Here is a 22,148-nt window from a genome sequence, read left to right on the forward strand (position 1 = left end):
GGGATAAATAGAGCTGAGAGCGACTTGTGGTTTCTAAGCGTGCAAGAATGCTAATACACCTCATGTGTGTCCGTTGAAACGAGTATACCACGATTACGCCTTCGAGGCCAGTGAGAGCACCCGTAACTACTCTAATCGGCCGGTCCATTTCTTATTATTGGTCCTACACTTTCGCCCAAACACAGCAGTACTCGGCGTTAAGTGGTATAACACGCTACAATAACTCGCTCTTAGCCAATCATCATTCCGAATGACATCGTCCTCTCTCCCGATTTCTGGAAAATTGGATGGACCCGCCTATTTCGGACGCTTCACATCTTGTAAAATGCCTCCTGAAGACACGTCGTGTTTCAAATAAGTCAGGATAAACGATATCGTTCTGTACGCCAGTTGGCTGTTTTAACAGTGTGCATTCCCAAAACAGAACTTTACAACATCACACGGGCGAGGCCAACAAACGCTCACTCATGATTTCCGGAGAAAGCGGGGCCTATTGGCCACACTGCGAGCGTTAACGCGCTTTATGAGAAGTAACATCGCCCTGCTTGATTATTTAATAGGGACTGGAGACGTCATGAGACAGTTTCTTTCAAAACCTATTTTACAACCTTGCCAATTTCAGGTACGCACATTGCGTGTCCACACGAGGCTTTTATTTAAAAAAAAGGGGGGGGGGGTAAATAAATGTTGGAGGATCCTACAAACTAGGCAAGAGATGCTACAAATTTCGTATTTCGTTTCAAACCTGTGTTTGCAGTCTTTGAGTTGCAGTAAAGAAACCTGTCAATGCGCTGCTTAACTGAGTCAATATTTCAGAATTCCTCATATAAGAACAAAGTATTTGCCGGTATCAATTCCCGTTTGTTCTGCTGAGTAACAAGAGCAACGTCATACATTTCGTGTTTTTGTGACAGTTATTTATTATTGTTTGTACCGTTAAGGAATTAGTTGTGACACTCGTAGGCTGTGTGTTTCGTTCACCGTGACTTCATACATGCTTTTCATACGAGTGAAAGGTTGAGGACAATGTGCAATATTGGAAACATGTGTCAGTATCAGAGATTCCTCGTCGACAGACCAACAAGATGCCGAGCAACGCCATATTTCTCTGTCGTTGTGACGGTGATTTATTATTTTCTTGAATTGCTCTTAGTTGTGATATTCTTACATGCGGCGTTTTACGTTTACTTTGAGTGCGTGCATGACTTTTTAATGAGTGGAAGGTCGACGACAACGTGCAATATGTGTGAAATATGTAAATATTATTAAATTCCTCATCGAGAGACCAATAAAAATGATGTGGGTAAAGGAACGGCGGTGTAGCGATGAATAATAATAATAATGTTTTATTTGTGCCCAAGAACGGTCGTGACGACCCTAATGTTGGCGCACACAAATACAATACAATGCACTATAAATAGATACGATAATAATAATAATAATAATAATAATAATAATAATAATAATAATAATAATAATAATAATAATAATAATGATTTTTTTAGTGCCCAAGAACGGCCGCTAAGGCCATGGTGTTGGCGCACACAATACACATAACTCACAGTGGATACAATACAGACATAAACGCACAAATAATTATGTACAGACATATATATAATACATATACAGTGGGATACTAGCAGAGGTACATTACAAACATAACAGGCATACGTACTTACATATTTACAGACAAATATACCACGCAGTACACGCGATGAAACATCAGCAACAAAACTGCATGACACGCATACGTACTTACATATTTACAGACAAGTATACCACGCAGTACATCATACAAATACATAATAATAATGTACATACATACATAAAATACATAATACAAATACATAATACATAACAAATACAATAATACAATATGCAAATACAGACAATATGCACTAACAACAAGACGATCTATGCAATCACAAAAAAAAAACTGTACATGAAGAAAAGAAAAAAATATACATGACATGAATTGAAAACAAGAAAAGAGCATTGTAATGTGAGAAACACATACAATCGCACGGCAACAAAAGGGAAATTATCAGAAAAAGTCAAAGAAAACAAAGTCCCGAAAAACGAGAAAAGAAATGGTACCTAAGTGATGTACGTACATGATGACGAAAAAATATCAAGAGATGAAGGAAGAGAGTTAAACAAAATTTGGCACCGTGTAAGGGGATCATTAGAACAGCAGTGGTTGACATAGAACGTTGGGGGGGGGGGGGGGGGGGTTCCGCAGAGTAGCACGGGAGAGACAAAAATTTAGGCGGCCTAACAGAAAAGGGGAATCAAATATGGAGTGCACACGTTTATAAAGAAACATCATGGCATGAATGTGGCTGCGGTTAACAAGAGGAAGCAAGTGCAGGTAATTTGAAAGCTTGTCATAGTCATAAGATAAAAATGCGGAGACATTCCGCAAGAAACGCGAATGAATAGTATGAAGTGCCCTCTTTTGCACCGCTTCAAGATGTTTGATATCGGTGGCACATAAAGCATTCCATACCACTGACGTATATTGAAGTCTGGGAAGGACGCAAGCTTTATAGAGAATAAGAAATACCGTGTGAGAAGAAATACCGTATTTCTTATTCTCTATAAAGCTTGCATCCTTTCCCGACTTGAATATGCGTCAGTGCATACATGGAAACTGCAATACCAAGTTAATTTCACGTGGGCTAAAAATGGGTAACTCATGGCTTCATTGTCATACGGCTAAAGACCATGATGATGTATGTTTCAAGGGCGAGTCAGAGGGCACCGTGCACACGATTGGCATTGTTTCCGAGTTCGCCTGTTCTCCTGACTAGGCGCGTTGTAAACATTGGAAACGCTAACAGCTCAAGCGGCTCAGGGCAACACCACCTAGATAGAAAGCAAATCTCCCGCCTGAGCGACGTGACGTAACAAATAAGAGTCAGCCAATCAAAACCGTGCTTTCACCGGCCGTAGCTATGGAAACGATCCTCCATCAGCCTGGGCATGGGCAGCCACTGGTAGTCACAGAAAGCCTGTGTGTTAAAGTCGCGTCTTCGGCGATTGGCTGTCGTCATGGCTCATTTAATGTCATCATGGCTGGTGGTCGTATCTAGGTGGCGTTGCTCAGGGTTGCCTGTAGGACGTTCCTCATTGGTCGGTTTCATTCTGACGTCTTCTCTTATTTACAGAGAGGGACTTCCGCCACACTCTCGACAGCCGGCGTCGGCTCCTGGTGTCTATTTCACGAAATTGCGCAAACGATATACTAGTAATGCGCGTGGAATCATCGGTATATCATCGTCAATGATTAGCGAGCAGACACAATGCTGCTGAATTTATGGGAATGAAGACGTCCGTACCACCTGCCATGCGGACGTTGCAATCAGAGCACCACCTGTCACGAGTAGAATGCGTGCACAAAAACGTCTTCGAGCGACCACCTATGAAATGTGCGGTTACTAACAGGACAGGTACTGATTTCTAGCTTACACGATCGACACGCTTTGACATGGAACTCGAGAACAACCAGACACATTGCCGACCAGACCGGCCTTAAACGTGACGAAAGTTGTGGTTCTACCAACGAACAGATGTATAGCAGAAAGTAGGACACCGTAGGAAAACTAGGAAGTCGACCGGGATGTTGTAAGGGATTGCGCTGAAACCCCTCGGCTTATTGACAGAGGTGCCTGTGTAGACATGCAAGTATAGCTGCTATACCTCTCACAGATCCAGTCAACGACAAGTACCCGGACCTTGTAGTTAGGTACGATAGACTTTTGAGTCATGCCAAGTACTTGGGCCTGATAATTTATGTCCATGGTGACCCATGGAGGCTTGTCATGGGGGAGCAGGGGGAGGTCTGATTGATAGGTTATCGAAGTTTCGCAGGGTGGCTGGAAACCGACACAGTGTGCAGTCCTTTCATCTCCGAAGCAGGCGTTGTAATTAATAGACCGTTTGTAATATACGTTGCTGAGTTGCAAGAAGTTGCAGTGGAAAAAAAGTAAGTTTTAGCAACGTTGCGGGCTGAGGGCATGATGCGGTGTGCACTCCTGAATACACCACAGTGTAACTGCTCGAAAGCCTCCATTGCATATGAACTGGGACTTGCGATGGGGGAGGGCGTACAACATTTTCGCTACTGTTGTTCCTTGGTGTATTGAGAGAACGGTTCCTATTGGGCAGCCGGAGGCGTGGCATCTCAGGCGACGAATAAGGTTGGAGGAGAAGTGTGATAAACAACGAGAACTGGGCGATGCAAGCCAACAAATATTGACGGCACCAACACGTAGGCCTCGAACGGCCAGATATAGGGAACCTAAGACAGCTGACTGTCAATGACTAACCTAGGAATCTCTCGTTCTGACCTTGTCGAGGGTGTTGGTAGCTGGTGTTGAGGTAAGTGTTCATCCACTACCTGGCTAAACGGAGCCATGCTTGAGGTGAGGTATGGAAGGACAGGCGTACTTCGCAGAACCAGGAGCCACGTAGCCATCTGGGAGATTAGCTTCTTGAAGGGCTAGGACATTGTTGTGACACCATGCAAAACCCGCTGGTGAAACTACCTACTGTTGGGATCCGTGGCCGTTTGGGCCCGAAATGGCGCTGTGCAAACTTCACTGCAACAGCCCTATGGGGAAATCGAGGATCTGAGGGGACACCTCAGGAGCTCCATTAAATCCGGAGCTAAATGAAATGGGTAAATATGGTCGTTTCGTGACGCACCGAGGAAGCTCATCGCGACAGTTTGGAGGGGCAGGAGCATCTCAGAAAGGAACCAGACCATCTGGAACCTACAAGTAGTCAGGGAGCGCGTTCAAGGCAGCAAACGACGAACTTGACGATGGGGCGAAGTAGTGGCGAGCTACACTGTGCTAAAAGCTCATCCTCAGACCTTACACGGTTAGTGCTTTCCGTAACCGCAGTGACAGCGGGGAAGCTTCCATCCGATGTTGGCGGCGGAGTGTTGCACCTTAAACCTGAGGGTTTCTCTGGCACACTTGCATTTTTGCCATGCGGTCTTAATGGCTGATTCACATTACGGCGTCTACGCCTGCGAACAGCGTCTTACGTGTGCCTTCGTTCTATTCTTAAGGAGGTTCCGTTGCAATGACTCGCTGTCAGCCCTATGTCGCTGGAACGCAGCCGCATGCACCTATTGAAACGCAATGGTGTGAACTGGGCTCAAGAGTGGGCACGAGGGGGCGTGAGTGGGCGTGGGACGTCGTTTCAGCTGTTGCATGCGCGTCTTTTGTTGGCGGGGAAACGAGAAGCCGTCGTCCTCTGCGGACTCAGAAGTATAGGACATGCCGAGGTCATACTCGCCTATAAGGTAGTGGTACTCTCGTAATCAGATGGACCTCCAATGCCGGCGTCTACGGGGGGGTACAGAAGTGTTACAGAGTAAACAACAGAGTTAAATGCATAACAAATTATGCACTGAGACCAAATACTAAAAAATGGAGCTGCTGCTGTTGCTTCTTCTTCTTCTTCTTTTTTTTTTTTTTTTTTGGCACTCAGGCAAAGGCAATAGGCCACGAATGAATGGGTGGGTATATGTATGAGAGGATAAAGGGTAAGGAATAGAATTAAAAACGATGAGATGACGGGATGACTGATACACCTCCACGGAAAATGGTTGATGAAGCTTCTACGGAACATGTCCTACCTACTGTCGACCAAGGCGTCGTTTCCCTGTGCTTCGTCATGAACTCCTGCGCGATGGCCCCAGGGCGTCAGGCGTGACGTTGCCCACCTCTGTGAGACCGATAACGGCGAGCCCTTTCACGAGCACCACAACCACAACAACAGAGGTGTAGACCTCTAGCCGAGAAACGTCATCGTGACGTTGGTAGACTGACTGAAACCGAAACAAATCGGAAGGGCAGACACAGGATGTATGGGACCGGTTGGTACATACCTTGAAGTGAGGCGAGAGGAGGTGGAGAACTACACAGACATCGACGTCGCTGACGTCGCGACATCGATGTCTGTGTAGTTCTTCACTTCCTGTAGCCTCACTTCAAGAACGGAAGGGGAGGGCTGTGTTCCACAAATGGGCGCTTGTTCACTGCCTCGTACTGAAAGAAAACTTGGACCGAAGGTCGCGTCCCTTTCAGGAACGTTCGTAATCCCCTCAGGACCGTGGTTTTCGTGCGCAACTTTGTTCGCCGCTAGCTTCGAGGGTAGTTCAACTCTACCAAATGGACCTCTGTCACAACGGCTTATGCGCATGCCCTTGAAGCGCTGGACAGGGTTTTCTCCGTCTTCATTAGATGGCGCAGAATGAGGACGACAAAAGTGTGGACCAGTGGGGAGACCGCACGAACGGCGAGAGCTCGTCGGCCACACTCTGGACCCGTTTTGGTCCTTTGTGCTACACGCGTGGATTTGTTTTGGACGCGGTCCGAGCGTGGTTCGCTGGAGAGCCACTAGGATACGACGTGTAATTGAAAAAGGTCAATTGGTGGCGCTATCAACACTATGACATCATTTGTTTGCCAACAGGGAGAGGTTTATATTGCAAATCCCGGCCAAACGGCCCTGCGGCACGTGCAGCGTCTCGACACTCAAATAGGCGGGCACACCTTCCTTGTAAATCTACTCCAATTGTTACCGGACAAACTGTTTTCACGTGCCGCCGCGTTACATTTGGACCGAGCCAACCTAAAAGCATGACCTATATATGTTCCACGGTTCCACGTTTTCGACATTTGCCGAAAATGACGATAAATACCCGACGAATATTGTTGTCTTCGAAATTCGGCATGTTCTAAAGAATTCGGAATTATATTCTTGCATGTGCTACACACCGAAAATGCCGGTACCCGATTTTGTTTTCCCCTTTACCCTGCGGAGCTGCTGACCTCTAGATTATAGACAAACCCTCCCTTGTGACAGTTATCACTGGGTCAGCGATGGTCCAAGTACACCCGGAGCCTCTCAACAAAGGAAAGGAATTTTTGCCTTCCTGCTAAGCTACTCTCATTCCATGAATCATGCCTGTAGCTGTCATCGGTCAAGGAAAATCAATCCTGATTTTTGAAGTGTCGTCTCTAGCAGGGATTCACGGTTTGATATGCAAGTGTGTTTCACTTCATAACTTCATCATGTAGCTGTATTTCTCGCGGGTTTTAGGGAAATAGCTTCCCCCTGTGTAACTCTGCTATGCGAGTATAGCTGCCGAGTTTTCGGCACAAACGTTTTTAAATGTCAAAAAATATCAGAATTTGACAAAACATATAAATGACGAAAAATGTCCGACGAATCTTCGCGGGAATAAGTCCTGAAAACGCGTAACCCTACATATAATGAACGACATGTTCAGTTCTGTTCAGCGTCGGGCCCCTGAATGACATCTCTCATTTCCCGTTGCCGACGTCGAAATGGTTTGAACACTAATTTCACGCTTTGCCACACTAACTCTTCCCTTTTCTTTTCTTTATGTAGAGCTTCCATCTTTTGACTGCAAACGAAACACAGAGACGCAACGTACAATCTGCGTTGAACGAACATAGCCCCTCCAGAGTACGAAAATGGTTGTAGCAAACGCTTAGCAGCATGGAAACTGATATGTTAGGGCCGCTAGTCGGTAAAAGTTAACAGTGAAAGTGCTTGTCCCGCTGCACACCTCCTTGTCTTAGTTGCGCTGTTACATCTACCAAAGGAGTCCAAGAAATGTTCAGAAGTAGGCACCCTTGCCTGTTCAGGCATATACCAGCACACTCTAAAAAATATAGTAATTTTATACAAGCGTACGAAGGCGGGATAGTTGGTATAGACAGACATCACGAAAGTATAGCACAAAGCAGCACAGACGAGGACAAGGAGAAAGACTGTGTCGTCTATGCACTAGAAGTAAATTTCGTGGTTAGGGAACTAAAATAGGGGAGTACAGTGAACCCTCGTTAATATGACCCCCGATAATCTGACAAACGCGCTTTACGACCATACTCTTGGGGAACAATGCAGTGAAACATCTGCAAATCCTCCCGTTAATATGACAATTCCGCATTCTGACCAAAATTTTCGGGAACGACCATGGTCATAATAACGAGGGTTCACTGTAATTGCAGTCTAGGAAACTATAGAGTCACTAAATAAGCTACTAAATAGCTTATTTAGTGACTCTAGGAAACTAGAATCTGCAATTACTCCCCATTCTACTCTCTCTTTTTTTTCTTCTTCTTCTTCTAAGAGTGCGCGCGATGACCGCTTCCGAAAGCTGATTGATCATCCAAATCTTGTCATGACGGTGAAGGAGAGCTGATACGGTAATAAAGTTTCCACGCAGAATCACGTGGCGTGCTGCTATACCGCTCCACTTCTACGCTACCACATATATTGCGTGCGGAACACTTGCCGCAGCTGTTCGACTCTGCCTTATCGGAAAGTTTCGCGGAACGAAGTCAGAAGGCAAATAAACCGCTGTTTATTCAGCGCTCACCGGCATAGCTAATCATTCGTTTAGCAGCGTGCACGCTGAACAGAAAACCCATTTATATACATATGGCTCTCTCCAAACAAAAACCTGAAAAGGCAATGAGTCGGAAAGGCACGTTAGTACTAAACAAATAGCCTCAAAGAGCCGTTAGCTCTCACCGAAAGAGGTTTCTCCGTGCTCTGTTTGGTGTATTAAAAGCTCCACCGCAGTCGTAATCCAACGGCACGTGTTTATATTTTCGAGCGTGTTACAAAACGCGCATCATGAAATCACTGCATCGACTGTTGGTGGCCCGTAGAGTTTCGCTAAAACGGCGATCTATTCTATTACATTTGCGGCCGTTTACGCGTTCAAAGGCAGCACGCATCGTTTGCGGCGCCTCCTGGTGGCGTTGCGTGCTCTATGGGTTCGATTTGCGATTCTGTGGTAGGGGGAGAAAACACGGCAAGTCCATCACCTCTTATGTACAGGACTCGCTGAACCGTTTTGTGCCCGCGGGTTTCAACACGTGCTGTACCGGGAACGGCCGCGTGACTGGAAGGATTCGATGGGAAACAAAATGTGATGCGCTGCTGGTGTTCCCGGTGTGGCTTTCATGATGAAATTATTACCGCGTGTCAGCGCCGTGTTGTAAACGTGCTGAAAAACTGGTTCGGCAACGAAATAGTGCACCTATATCACTGGTAGTGCAACGAATTAAGACCAACATCGACATCAGATTCTAATGTTGACCGTTGGTCGCCAGAGCGGTAGGTTTAGAGCCTAGCAGGTAACTTCACAAAAACTGTACGCGTGGAAAAACGCGGAGCAGAGAACAAACGTCCCCAACGAGTATGTGAACCCGTCGCATGCACGTACACGTTTCAAGAGGTATTAACGGCATTACATTACTTGTTACCCCCCCCCCCCCCCTACACACACACACAAAATGTAATGCATTAGCATGTCACATAGCGGAGATGTAGTGCATTACGCAGCATCTCTGTGTTTTTTCCGTTGAAGAATGTATAGGGGGGGACAAATTGGTTATATGCATTTTTGACTGGTTAGACGACAATTGGCTATTTCACCTTGTTTAGTGATTCGTTCCTGGCCGCCTCCTTGTTCAGAATATTTATTGACCGCACACACTCACAGCCTACTCCTAGCTAAGCTACTTAGCGCTACTTTCATCGAGCAGGTGCTTATATGACTCTATTAGATCTGACATATTAGAACACTGCTGCACACACGCTTAACCACTCTGCACCACTGAGCCATTCGTTGAAGAGATATACAGGGTGTTTCACGAAAATCTCCCGGCTGAATAATTCGTGAACAGATGGCGCCATCGAACAAATTTCTTCTTGGTAAAGATCCTTGGGCCATCAGCTATGAACGGAGTATTGAGCTGCTCATTTGCATACGCTCATTAATTAAATAAACATCCTAACTTTTAAATTTTACTTCGCACGGTTACGGACCCTCTGTTTTACGAGTCGGGACCTTCAGCGAAAAACATTGGAAGAAAAACCGCGTCGACACTTCTCGATTTTTCCGAGATATTTTTCTGAGGGGGATTTTCGTGAAAAACCCGGTATATCCGATGCGCAATTCCCCAAGAATTCGCTTTCACCCAGCTCATGCAACGCAGTTCCTATGGGATTGTACAAAATCGTTTATTAAAGACTGCAGAAAGGCACATGGATCAGTGCTTGGCCACGTCATGTTTCAAAAATATTACTGCTCTCCTCCTAAAATGAATAGCAGCTAAACGAATGACCTAAACGAATGACTGTTGTCCCCCTCCAAGGCAAGCATTTAACGCGGATTTGAAGGGGATCTGAGCAGGCACATTAGCTCGGTGTACATTAGTCCATATGGTCTGTTCCAGGCCAATGGTATGCATTGCTTCCTCCTTTTCATATTCGTGCCCTGGTGGCCAGCACTATATTATACCATTGCACTGTACGTGTCGCCCCCTCCACTTCAGAGTTCTGTCCAGCGGCCAGCATTTTATGCTGGACACTTTTTCGATTTCAGAGAATAAGAGGTGCGATCACATTAACCGGTTGTTGAGGACATAACCCTCAGCTCCGGGTAAACGACACGGACCGAATACACTTGCCGTCCACTTATGTTCCGTCCGTGTCGTTCACCCCGGACTCAGGGTTATTACAACAACAGGGCTTGAAATCTTCAACTAGCCTACACCGGCTAGTAGCGCCCTGCTCCGTATTAACCGGTTTTTTTGAAGCAGTCTGCCAACACAAGGAGCCTGGGACACCTGGTGTTCAGGGCAGGGCAAAAGTTAGGCTTTTGGTTGGCACAAGAAGTTGTAGGCACAGGTCTGTGAAAAGACAATCACACCTACAGCATGTCTTTCACGCATAATGCTGATTCTCGACTCTCTGTTTAAACCTCCCGTGTTGTCTAAAAGCACGGTCCAGCACCGTTGAGAGCTGCAGCTTCGTGTGTCTTCCAAACATTGCAGGCGATCTCCGCCATGAGCAGCACAAACAGATTTCTTCTTTGCGATGGTGCTAGATGCAGGATTATGCTTGTGGTAGCTCAAGAGGTGAACTACCACTCTGGATGTGAGGTTTAGCTTATAAACTGTTTAATTCGATACCAGCGCGTGCCGGATGAAACCAGGGGCCCACTGCTGAGCTGAGCATACAGAGTAGCGTAGAGTAGAAGTAGCTGCGTTTCGGAGCTTGGTGACGCCCGAGTTTGGGGTCTGCTGCTCCATTTTTTTTTTTTTAGTTGAGGAGTATGTTCCTCTTCTTCGCTTGTATGTCGGCCGGGGGAAGGGGGTAGCTGGATTAGGTAGCTTGTTGATGATTACATTTATAGATCGCAGGGGGATCGTCCTTTGCACTTTGGATCTATCTGCTGATAGTCAAGATGCGGATTTTCTCTTCAGTGGACCTTGCCTAGTATTTCTGCACGATTTGCGTATCTTTGAGGAAGTCACACAGCACATTGAGTGCAAATTGCCCATTATCTTGGCAAAGGTGAGAGGCGTGTGACTAAGCTTTCTTGGTTCCTTCTCTAATTGTTCACGTTCTTTGGAGAACTTCTTGCACCGAGTGATAACATGGTGTGTGGTATCCGGGAGCATACACGTTGAGCAGTCAGGAGAGTCTGCTTTGCCGTGCTCGAAGAGGACTGAGTTGGTTGGCAGGGCTCCGAGACGTATGCGGTGAATCAATGTGGTGTATTCCCGTTTTATGTTGCCAGGTATGGAATACTTGAGCTCAGGATCAATGTGTTTGATGTAATCTTCTGGTCGCAATGTTTTCAGCCAGAGTTTCTTTGCGTATACTTTAGTTTTGCTGTTGAGCAGGTTTACTGCCCCTCCTTTAGTGAACGGGATAGGTGATCGTTTCTGATGAGACAGGGCCACTTTTGCCAACTTGTCAGCCAGTTCATTTCCGTCCATACCACAGTGAGCTGGTACCCATTGTAGTTCGACGTGTGGCCTCTATCGATTACATCTGAGTGATCAGTGTGAATCTTGTAGTGGAGCAAAGCTGAACATACAGTTCGTTATCCTTATTGTTTGAAGTTGGCTGATCCAAACGCCGCGTGACAGCACGTGAAAACCGTTTCGAGAGGCTGAGATTTGGAAGAAACGAAATGACTGTTCATTGCGCTTGAGCTTGTGACGAATCATTGCGAAGCCGTACATTTATCGCGCCGGTACGGAATAACGAAAAGTTGAGCATCGAGCCCGCTGCTGGCCCTTTTGTTGTCGGCGGCGGCGCGCACAACAGCCTCACACTGCAGAAGGGGATACCAGGGACTGCTACAGATCCGCCGCCTGTCGTAGTAGCGCTACACAGGCAGAGCACGTTCTGCAAATGCTTGTCCAGAGTCTCACTTTGGCCGCAGATCAGACATTCGAGAGTGACGGGATAGCGCTAAGAGGAGTGGCTTCGCTGGCGGAAGAGATTGTGGGCGAGGCGCCACATGAAGGAGGCTCGGATAGGCTTCAAGTAACGCGTTGTAGTCCTGTTCCACTGTGGAACCGCAGGGTACAGTCCCTTGTTTACTGGAAGGTGCGGGACAGGGATTTCCCTACACCCCCCAGGGGGGGTGTACACCCTCCCTGGATTTTTGCAACACTCCGCTGAAATTGCTCAGGTGACCCCACCCGGCTCGACCATGTAAGTGAGTCCGGCGCAGCGAATTACATCCTGTTCTGTCAAGCTTGGGCTGAATGACCACGGTCATGCAGATGATCGTACCATGCATTTGTCCAAAATCATTTGAAAGTAACTGTTCAATGCATATATTGCGCGCATATACGAGTAAAAATGCGTGCGGGCACGCACACTCAATGTGGATCATCAAGAACCATTTGCGCCCAACTCAGTCAAGCGGGCTGTTCTGCTTTTTTCGTCTAAGGTTTCCAACGTTGGTTGCTAGGTACTCATTGAGCTTCGTGAGACAGGGTGCTAGTCATTTTCCTTTGTCGGTCATGCGATTATGCATTATGTTAAAATGCCCTTCATAATGAATCTGTATTCTAATGTAATGTGTTCTAACGTAATAACATGTACAAATAAAACGGGAAAGTTGTGCATATGTCACCATTGCGCCACAATTCCTCTGTGTCTAAGAAAACTTCCATGAGTGGAATCTTCACTAAGCATACCCCCCCCTTGAAAGGGCGGCACCCCCCCCCCCCCTGGGCGGCACCCCCTGGTGCGGGAGATACTTGGGTATAAATCCACAATGTCTACAATGTCTGCCGCGTCTACATTCGGCAACTTGGTCTTGATGCAGACGATGGCTTTTGCTGCATCGCCACAAGAGGCTCTGTGGAACGCGGAATCGTGTGGTCTAGTGGGACACCCAAGTTCCGTAGGTAGGTCGCGGCGAGGAATTTCGCCAAGGCCATTGACACAGGTTTCACAAACTACATATACAGGCCATCGTCACGTGGAGCACGGTAGGCTACTAGCTAGCTCTATCTTTGGGATATTCCATACGCCTTGCCGTCGGGGAAGTTGAACGACAGCATGTGGCAGTTGGTAGATGGCCTCCTGTGAATTACCATCAAGTACTGGAAAACTACCTATGGAGGTAGTCTTATGGAGGTAGGTCTTGACACCGACGGCAACCTCCATACGGAAAGCGACGGAAACGTTAGTAGTTGTAGAATTAATTAATTAATTAAATTAGGATCAAATTAAGGGCTTTTACACACTGTTACAACGATGTCATAGTATAGGATGTCAATTCACCTGAATAACAAATGCAGGGTTACAAAACCTATAGCCACTCATGCACAGATGTATGGTCATACTCTGCCTACAATGCGCTTGAGTAAATGGAGCGCGCGATATATTTAAAACATCAGTCGAAATATGCACTAATTATAGGCCTAATAATAATTATTGGCTTTACATCGCGGGACAACAGTGGCCGCCAGCGATTCCATATGGTAGTTAACGGCAAGAGGAATAAATTTCGGTCACCACGATCATATTCATGATGAATGTACGCTAAAATCTCAGCACACGGTATACCCAGTATTTAACGATCCAGGTGAAGGATGATGTACCGAATCAGGAATCTGTTAAGTACTGAATGTGCACTAAAATGCACTAGAGAGAGAAAGGAAAATGGCCATTCCCCTAATGGCATCCGAGACATTGCAGTGATAGATCCAAAGATCTTCAACGCACATAATCATGCACGAATAGCTCGCAAGAAGCACTCACGAAATATATCTGTGCTCCTGAATATGGCATTCATATTGACGAATGGAATTGAAATGGAGACACATGGGATACTTCGAGGACAGATCTAAAAGTCGATATTTGCAAAGGAACAGAGTAAGTTCAGTCCCTTTTGAATCTGCTGACGAATATTGTACATAAACCCGGACGACTTTCCTTTCCGTAGAGCGCACTGTGGCTCCAGTGTTTATAAAACGACCACTCATTGCATTTACGCATCTTTCTCTTCCACAAGTTTACTGATGACGTTGTTATCTCCTAGCTAGCAAAAGCCTGTTCCGATTCCATGCTGGAAGGCTAATGCATTTCGATTTCCGCATCAGCTTCAGCGAAGTGTGTACACAAAACGTGACTGCTTTTTAGGCGCATCCTAAGCGACTACAACGATGTCATCTCGCGTATTACTTCCTTATCTTCACTTTGCACTCAGTCGTATGCACTTCCGTGCACCCTACAGCATTAAGAGCCAGCAAGATATGCTTGAGACTCAGCAACGAAACAACGCATATAATAATAACATTAGTGGTCCCCTTTCCTATGGTTGCTTCCTGATGCGCGGAAAACACAGAACATCTACAGAACTTGGATTGAGCTGTCAGAGTATAACGTGACCGCGTCGTAGCACACTTTACGTACACTAGCGTGCCACGAGGATTACCCCTCGAGGTGGAGTATAGGGAGTTTTCATCAATGTCACATTGTGACGTGGCAGTGACGTGGCATGCTCGTAAGCTCCTCCCACAGCACTGAAAGATGACAAACTGCGCTATTCAATGCGACAACCGTAGCTTTCACAAAGGAAAATATGAGAACGACAATGACGAAGTGTGTTCGGGATAAAAGGAGGGTACGGACGCGACCGGATTTCAAAACACCACTCAAGGCTTCGTTTTCGAGCAAATGCTAGATAATCTCGGAAGCTGCGTCTGGAAACTGGAAAAAGTGACCACCACCATGACGGCCAAACGCGTTCGCTTGACGTCATGTGGAAACACCCTACACAAAAACGCGATTCAAGGAATGGGCGCCGCCATTAGTGCTGCCACCCCGTGGTAGTCGCAGGAACTGTTCATGTGTGGACTGCCGTTTGCCGAGTTCCTCCATCTTCCCGTGTGTGTTCTCGCTCATTATCGCGCCCGTTCATTTTCCTCCGCTCGGGAAGCGGTGTAGAAAAGATATCGCATCGACCAGCACCCCTCACATGGACAACGTTGTTCACGTGAGGGGCGCTGGTCGATGCGATATCTTTTCTACACACATTGTACTGAACGTCGGGTGAACTAGGGGTGGACGGGTAGGTGGAAGACCGTGGACTGGTAGGCGAAGCTAAAGAACATTGATAAGGCACATACCGTCCACCCCTATTGCACTCGACTTTCAGTACATTGTGCATATCGCACGTGGAAGTAGGCTATCTTCTTTTTCCTTGATCTCTCGAACATCGATACGCTACTCAGATATTTACCGGATGACTAGTTATATGGAATGTTAGGTTATCGTCAGTCATACTCATTAAAGACGGCGGCCACCGGTATTTATGCCAATGGGAAGAGCGATTTTGGCAGTCCACCCCTATTGTGTCGTCGCTAAGAACGAGGCTATAGGGAGCGAACGAAGACTTGTGGTTTGAGAGTAACGCGACGAGGTCTGCAGAAAGGTCCACATGAAATACACGCACATATGTTATACTTATAATAATTTCGTACGTTCACTGGAAGGTCCCAAGTCGAGCTGCGGCTCAAAATACATGTCACGCGTCCGAGACCTATTCTGATAATATGCCTATTCATGGAATACTGGACCACAGCCTTTCGTGTTGGTAAATATGTTCCAGACGAGGGTGGCACTGGGATTGCTTGTTGAATCTTCAATGTCGCGTCATACGGTGCGACGATGCGTACCGCAGAATGCCATGGTACTCGTTGTGCCAGCTTACGCAGTCTGTCAGCCGTTGTCCGCTGCTCTGGCGGCGTCGCCACTTTTGGCTATTGCCTAGAACAAGGCTATTGCTATTGTTGGCTGTTTTTTTTTCTTGGTCACTATAATGTCAAGTTGCGGTCCTGCACGTCTCCCTGAACGTGCAATCCCTCGCATCCAGCAGAGATATCGCTGGGATTTTGTTCCGCTCGGCGCATCGATATATGTATATTGACGTCTAGGTCGCAATTGCCTGCTTTGCAACAGCGACTCCAGAATGCGTTAGATTGCGCGGTATCCTTCCTCAGGACAGAGGCATGGATCGACGTATCTGTCGAGAAGACTATATTCATCCCGTTTACTCGAAAAAGAATGAAGAGTCTTCAACTGACCCCTAATGGTCTACCAATCCAGAGGGTGTCTCATCACCGCTTCTTATAGGAGTCGTCATTGACGCACAACTATCATGGTCTGCTAACATAAAACATCTTCACGAGGGTCTGAGGCACGGGTCAACGTCCTTCCCGTTCGTTGGAAGACTAATCGAATTGTTCGGTTTGTGCAACGCTGGAGGATAGTGCGCATATTATAACGCACTGCACTAGGTATGCATCTCAAAGATCTACACTGAACGCTACACTTGCTCGACTAGACAGCAGGGTCTTCGATATAGTGCAGGTGTTGGGACTTTGGGCACCGAACACGAGGGATGCTGCCTTGGCGGCACTTGTGAAATTTGTTCAGAGCTGTAGGATGGATACAACCTTCTAAGATTCTCTGTGCATGATCTTGGGATAATTGTAAATAGTGGACTTCTAGTGAACATGTGAATCGTGGACTTCTAAATGGTGAACATGAATAGCGATCTTGCGAGTAGAGCACCTGAGAAGTATTTTTTTTTGGGTGGGGGAGGGGTAAGAATTTATGTTGGGAGTAGCAGAACAAGTCGGGAGACTAGTTAAATTTATCCTTTTTTTTTCGTTACAAACAAACTAACAAACCACAGTGGTGAAGCACCCCATGCCATTGTCATCACGCATTCGTGGCTGTTGTTCTCGTTCTCGGGAATGCCCGCCGAGCAGTGATGAGCAAAGTATACCTCAAAATTGTACTTGAAGTAAAGTACCAAGTACCTTGCACCTGTAGTACTTTAAGTACAGTATAAAGTACGATACTACAAATGCACAGTTAAGTACAAAGTCCCTTGCCAAGTACTTTTAAAAACTCATCAATGTCTTTCAAATTCAGAGCGTACCGCTGGACGTTTCAACTCTTGGTAGTGATAAAACGTCAGGTAACTATGTTTTCAACTGTTATCTTTAGAAAGATTTTAGCAAGCATCTTTGCCAAGTGCTAGTTAGAAAATAATTAATATGAACTCATTATATGAACCGAAAAAATCATTTTGCGACGAAGTTTTTCGTTTCTATTGCCAACTTGAGTACTTGGAAGGAAAGTACGGAAGAAAAGTACTCAAACTACAGTACAAATTACACAAATTGGAATGTAGTTTAAGTAAAGTACAAGCACCGAAAAATGTACTTCAAGTAATACTTGAATACTTGAAGTACCTCCCATCACTGCCGCCGAGTCTCTTGCGTTTATTTCCCGCAGCACTGTATCGAGTAACCCTTGTGAGAAGCAGCTTTGCAGCTTCAACCTTTTACTAGACCGCAAACACTAAATACAATCTCTACGTCTATCAACCTTCTTACGAAACACACCACTTCTATCACTGCCGATCCCACTATAGAGCGGTCCGAATATCGACCAAGCTCATCAACACCGTCCTCTCCAAGCTGCTGACATACAACATCGGTTACCGCCGCGTTCAAACTACCGTTAAAAGTAGCCGTCCCCAGCATCAACCATCATCGAAACAAATAAATAAAGGGGTACCACATCCCCCACGCGCAGTATGTTACCGGACAAGGGGCATCCATTAGGCTCAGCCGTTGAACTATTATGACCCCGAGTTGCGGTGGGAAAACCGCAGAGGTTTTGACCCCCCTCTTGTAGGCACCCGCAACTGTTCCACTATGCCACTTCTCAACAGAACTGTTGGGAAGCATGCGTCGAAGCTCTGATGGGTTAGGGCCGTTTGAAATGTCTCGAAGCAGTCTTGTGCATACTACTGGATGAACAAAAAAATAAAAATAAAAAATGCGCTTGCCTGATTAACACACCCAGCGCTCGTTCGGTGGTGCCTTTGCTGTCAGCACTCTTGAAAAAAGGGTGTAGTATAACTCCTTTTTTTTTTGCCTGTATAACACCCTTTTGGAGAGTACAATTCCGCTCAAAAGGGTGTCTCCTCACTCCCTCAAGGGAGTAGCATAACACCTTCTCCCTGCCGGAGAGTAATATTACTCTCCAGTAGGGAGAAAGGTGTTATGCTACTCCCTTGAGGGAGTGAGGAGACACCAACACCTTTCTCCCTACTGGAGAGTAATATTACTCTCCGGCAGGGAGAAGGTGTTATGCTACTCCCTTGAGGGAGTGAGGAGACACCCTTTTGAGCGTAATTGTACTCTCCAAAAGGGTGTTATATATGTGGCAAGGAAAGGAGTTAAAGTACACCCTTTTTTTTAAGAGTGTGCAATGCGGAGAGAGCATGCACGAACACGGGCGCATCGGGGGGGGGGGGGGGGGCACCTTCTCTCCCATGTAATGTCCCCATAGAACCCCCCCTCCTCGAAATATCTTTCTGGCTATATACCATATGCTGAGCGCCAATATCGACGCGTAAAAACATCTTTACAAATAGCGTACTGAAGCGTCGAAAGAGGACGTTCTCGCTGTGGATACATTGATTCAAGTGACGCGTAAATTTAATTTGATTTAACGTTTGCTAGAGTTTGTAAACATGGAAATCTTTGAATAATAGGACTTGAGGCCCAATAGGTGGGAAATTGTCTTCAGTCATCGAATTCAACATAGCCTTTATACAAGGTGTTCAAAATTAAGCTTTCACTAGCACTTTATAAATAAGCGAACAAAAGAAAACTGGTGCTATTTTTTCTGTTCTTTGAGTAAGAAACAGGTGCTACATAATTAGCAGCACCTGTTTCTTACACAAGTACCGTAAAGTTATCATCCAGTTTCATGTCATCGCTGTGTTTGTGTAGCGCTCGTGAAAGCTTCATTTTGAACACCCTGTATTGGACTCGATATTATCAACCAAATCGCTACCATGCGATTCGTGCGAACAACCGCGCACACCGTATTCAGAGCAACCGCAACTAGAAACTGAACCGAAATTGGATACATGAATGTTTGAAATACTGTACAAATGTCATAAGAAAAATGACATAATACGACAATACTAAGTGTACAAATTTAAGCTTAAGTTATTATCAAGTCACGACGCTATTCACTGACATCGTTACGAGGTGAACAGAATATTTATTTGACTTGTTTACGAAATGATCACCGCATTCGTTCACAATGTTCGTTACGAAATATACACAGAATGGTGAGAACCAGGACGCGTAGATCACTGAATGTCCCGAAGTATCAACTACCGAGTTTGTCAAAACCATCTCAGTGAAAATCGAAATGTCTCAAAACTGTCGTGGCGCTATACAATCAATTAATCCCCGACGTTTGCGTATCGCTATAAAACACCGAACAGAATTTCGCGAAAAGCGTTCCGAAACCTTCCACAACACGCTTCTTTAAACTATACTATAGCCTTGTATACACAAACGAGAACCCCGTTGCCGCCAGCGAGAATAATTGATTGCACCGTGTTAATAGGGTGTTTTCTAATTGTCTGGGAGAGTATCGCACCCGTTTGTGGGCGCACCATTAAAGAGCGCGGGAAACAAAAGCCTTAATCGTTGCACAAAATGGCAGAGTGGAATTATGCTCGTCGTTCGGAGAAAGTCTTTTATGAAGAGCAGTACACCGTTTGGAAATGTTACCTGTTCCAAGAACCATTATGCTGTGATAATTAGCGTTAATTAACTACACGAGAGCGTAAACACAATTACGTTTCTCGCCATAAGCGTCATACTGCAGCAACTTTTCGGAAGCTCGCCAGGTGTCGGCGAGATCGTTAACGCGGTAAAACGCGCGAATTGTGGTACTTCGTTAATGGGTGAGACACAATGGAACTGTTTTTGTTTTTGTTTTTGTTTTTCTTCGAAGATGTGTACCTTTCCGATTCCTATGATCGAAGCAGTACATCTTGAAACAATTGTCGTTGTTGGCTTGGTTGAAGCTTGCACATTTCTCTGCAGGTTTAGCTTGCAGGAGTGAAGATGTTGGGAGTCCTGAGGTACTACTTGTTGGTTAGACGTGCCATAAGAGACAAAGCGCATGAAGGTCCACCGAGAAATAACATTCACCAGGTGGATCTTCTTGCCCATGGATGTTTTTGCAGTATGGATATTTTTGTCTAATTTCTGTCATGTTTCCCTATGGATGTTTTGGCAGTGTTGAAGGTAACGCGTCACAACTAATTCGTTATTGTAACTAAGCTACTTTTTTCGGTAACTTTTAACTTAACGCGTTCCTTTTGTTTGATTGTAGCCCGCAAACAACGCAAGTCCCCCCTCCATACACTCCCAATTTGGTAATCCTAACGTGCAAAACGCGGTAACGATTAATTTATAAGTCACTCGCCCTTTCTATAGACATTACACACTTATTTTGCTGCTCTATATGTAATTTCAAATTTTAGTATAAAATAATAATTACTATCCCATAAAATATATAGTATAGAAAATTTACTACAAAATTTTAATTTGTAGATGTAATCGTAGATGTTATTGTCCGGTTTTGAAAGTGACGAAGCGAACGAGTGAAGAGCGTAACTTTTAAGATTCACCGTAACTGCATACACCCTCTAAAGGTAGTTCGCAGCATGCTTGGCTTCGTCAGCTTCACCACGCGCTGCACGTGCGTTCTCCTCCTCGACCCACACATTTTGTTGCCGGGCACTTCGAAACCTTGCTGCCGTTAGGAAAAACGCACTGTTGGCGTGGATGGTGGAGATTTGCACATATAATCTGTAATCTTCTTATTCAGGGCAGCGTTTTTTCCCGGGCTTAAAAGTCCGGCAATCCGGCACCCGCGCGCGACGATTCCAGCGCCCTCCGGCGTACATTGACCTTGATATTAGCACTTGGAGACCATCCTTGGGCCACTTCACACAAGAGGAAGATATTTCACCTGTTTCACGGCACACCTATCAGAGTGCACTGCAATCGTCGCACGCGGGCGCCGAATTATGGGAAGCCCTCTGTGGTGCGCGCGGCTTCTGAAACTAATTTTTAAACCCGGGAAAAAACTAAACCACAAGCCATAGCAACCTCGAACCACTTCAGTTGCGTCTTTTTCAACATGTACTACAACTTCCTCATTGACATCCGAGAGCTAAAACCGATAATTAAAAAGTTGGAAAATTAATTACCGCTAATTAATTGACAAGGGGCGGTGAAAAATATATTTTTGGATAGACCACACAACAGCCAAGCACGTACAGTTGGTTCCATTTATGTAGATCATTCCGTTTTTTCATTAGCCCCTGGCCCTTTTTCGGTGGGACACCCTGTATACCCTCGAACATTTTGTGCTAATGTGTATCCCAGGGCTTAGATTCCAAATTTCTACTTCTCCCGACATAATTTTTTTCAGCCTTTTCATGCTCCTTGAAATGACAAAAATGACTATATACTTTGATACATTTAAGTCCTCATATTTTTCTTATTCGCTTACTCTACCAGCCATATAGAGCAGACAGTCAGTCTCACAGAGTCAGTGAGTCAGTCAGATACTGCCTCACGAGTTGAGAGCGTCGTTTTGCCGAATCTTTTTCTTCGTCGAGAGCACTCTTATTGTTACCAATCGGTGAAATTGCTACCTACCTCAGGAAAGTCAGAATGAGTCACTACTTTCTGCTGAGAGAGAAAAAAAAAAAAAGCATTAGGGCGCGGACACTATTCACGTGCACTCTAAGAAAAAAAAAAGGAGTAAAATAGGGAGTAATTGCAGTTTCTAGTCCCCTAGATTGCAGTTACTCCCTATTTTACTCCACTAGCCCCGACATTTACTCCCCAGGGCTGCAA

Source organism: Ornithodoros turicata, chromosome 2, assembly GCF_037126465.1.
Source record: "Ornithodoros turicata isolate Travis chromosome 2, ASM3712646v1, whole genome shotgun sequence".
NCBI classification, from domain to species: domain Eukaryota; kingdom Metazoa; phylum Arthropoda; class Arachnida; order Ixodida; family Argasidae; genus Ornithodoros; species Ornithodoros turicata.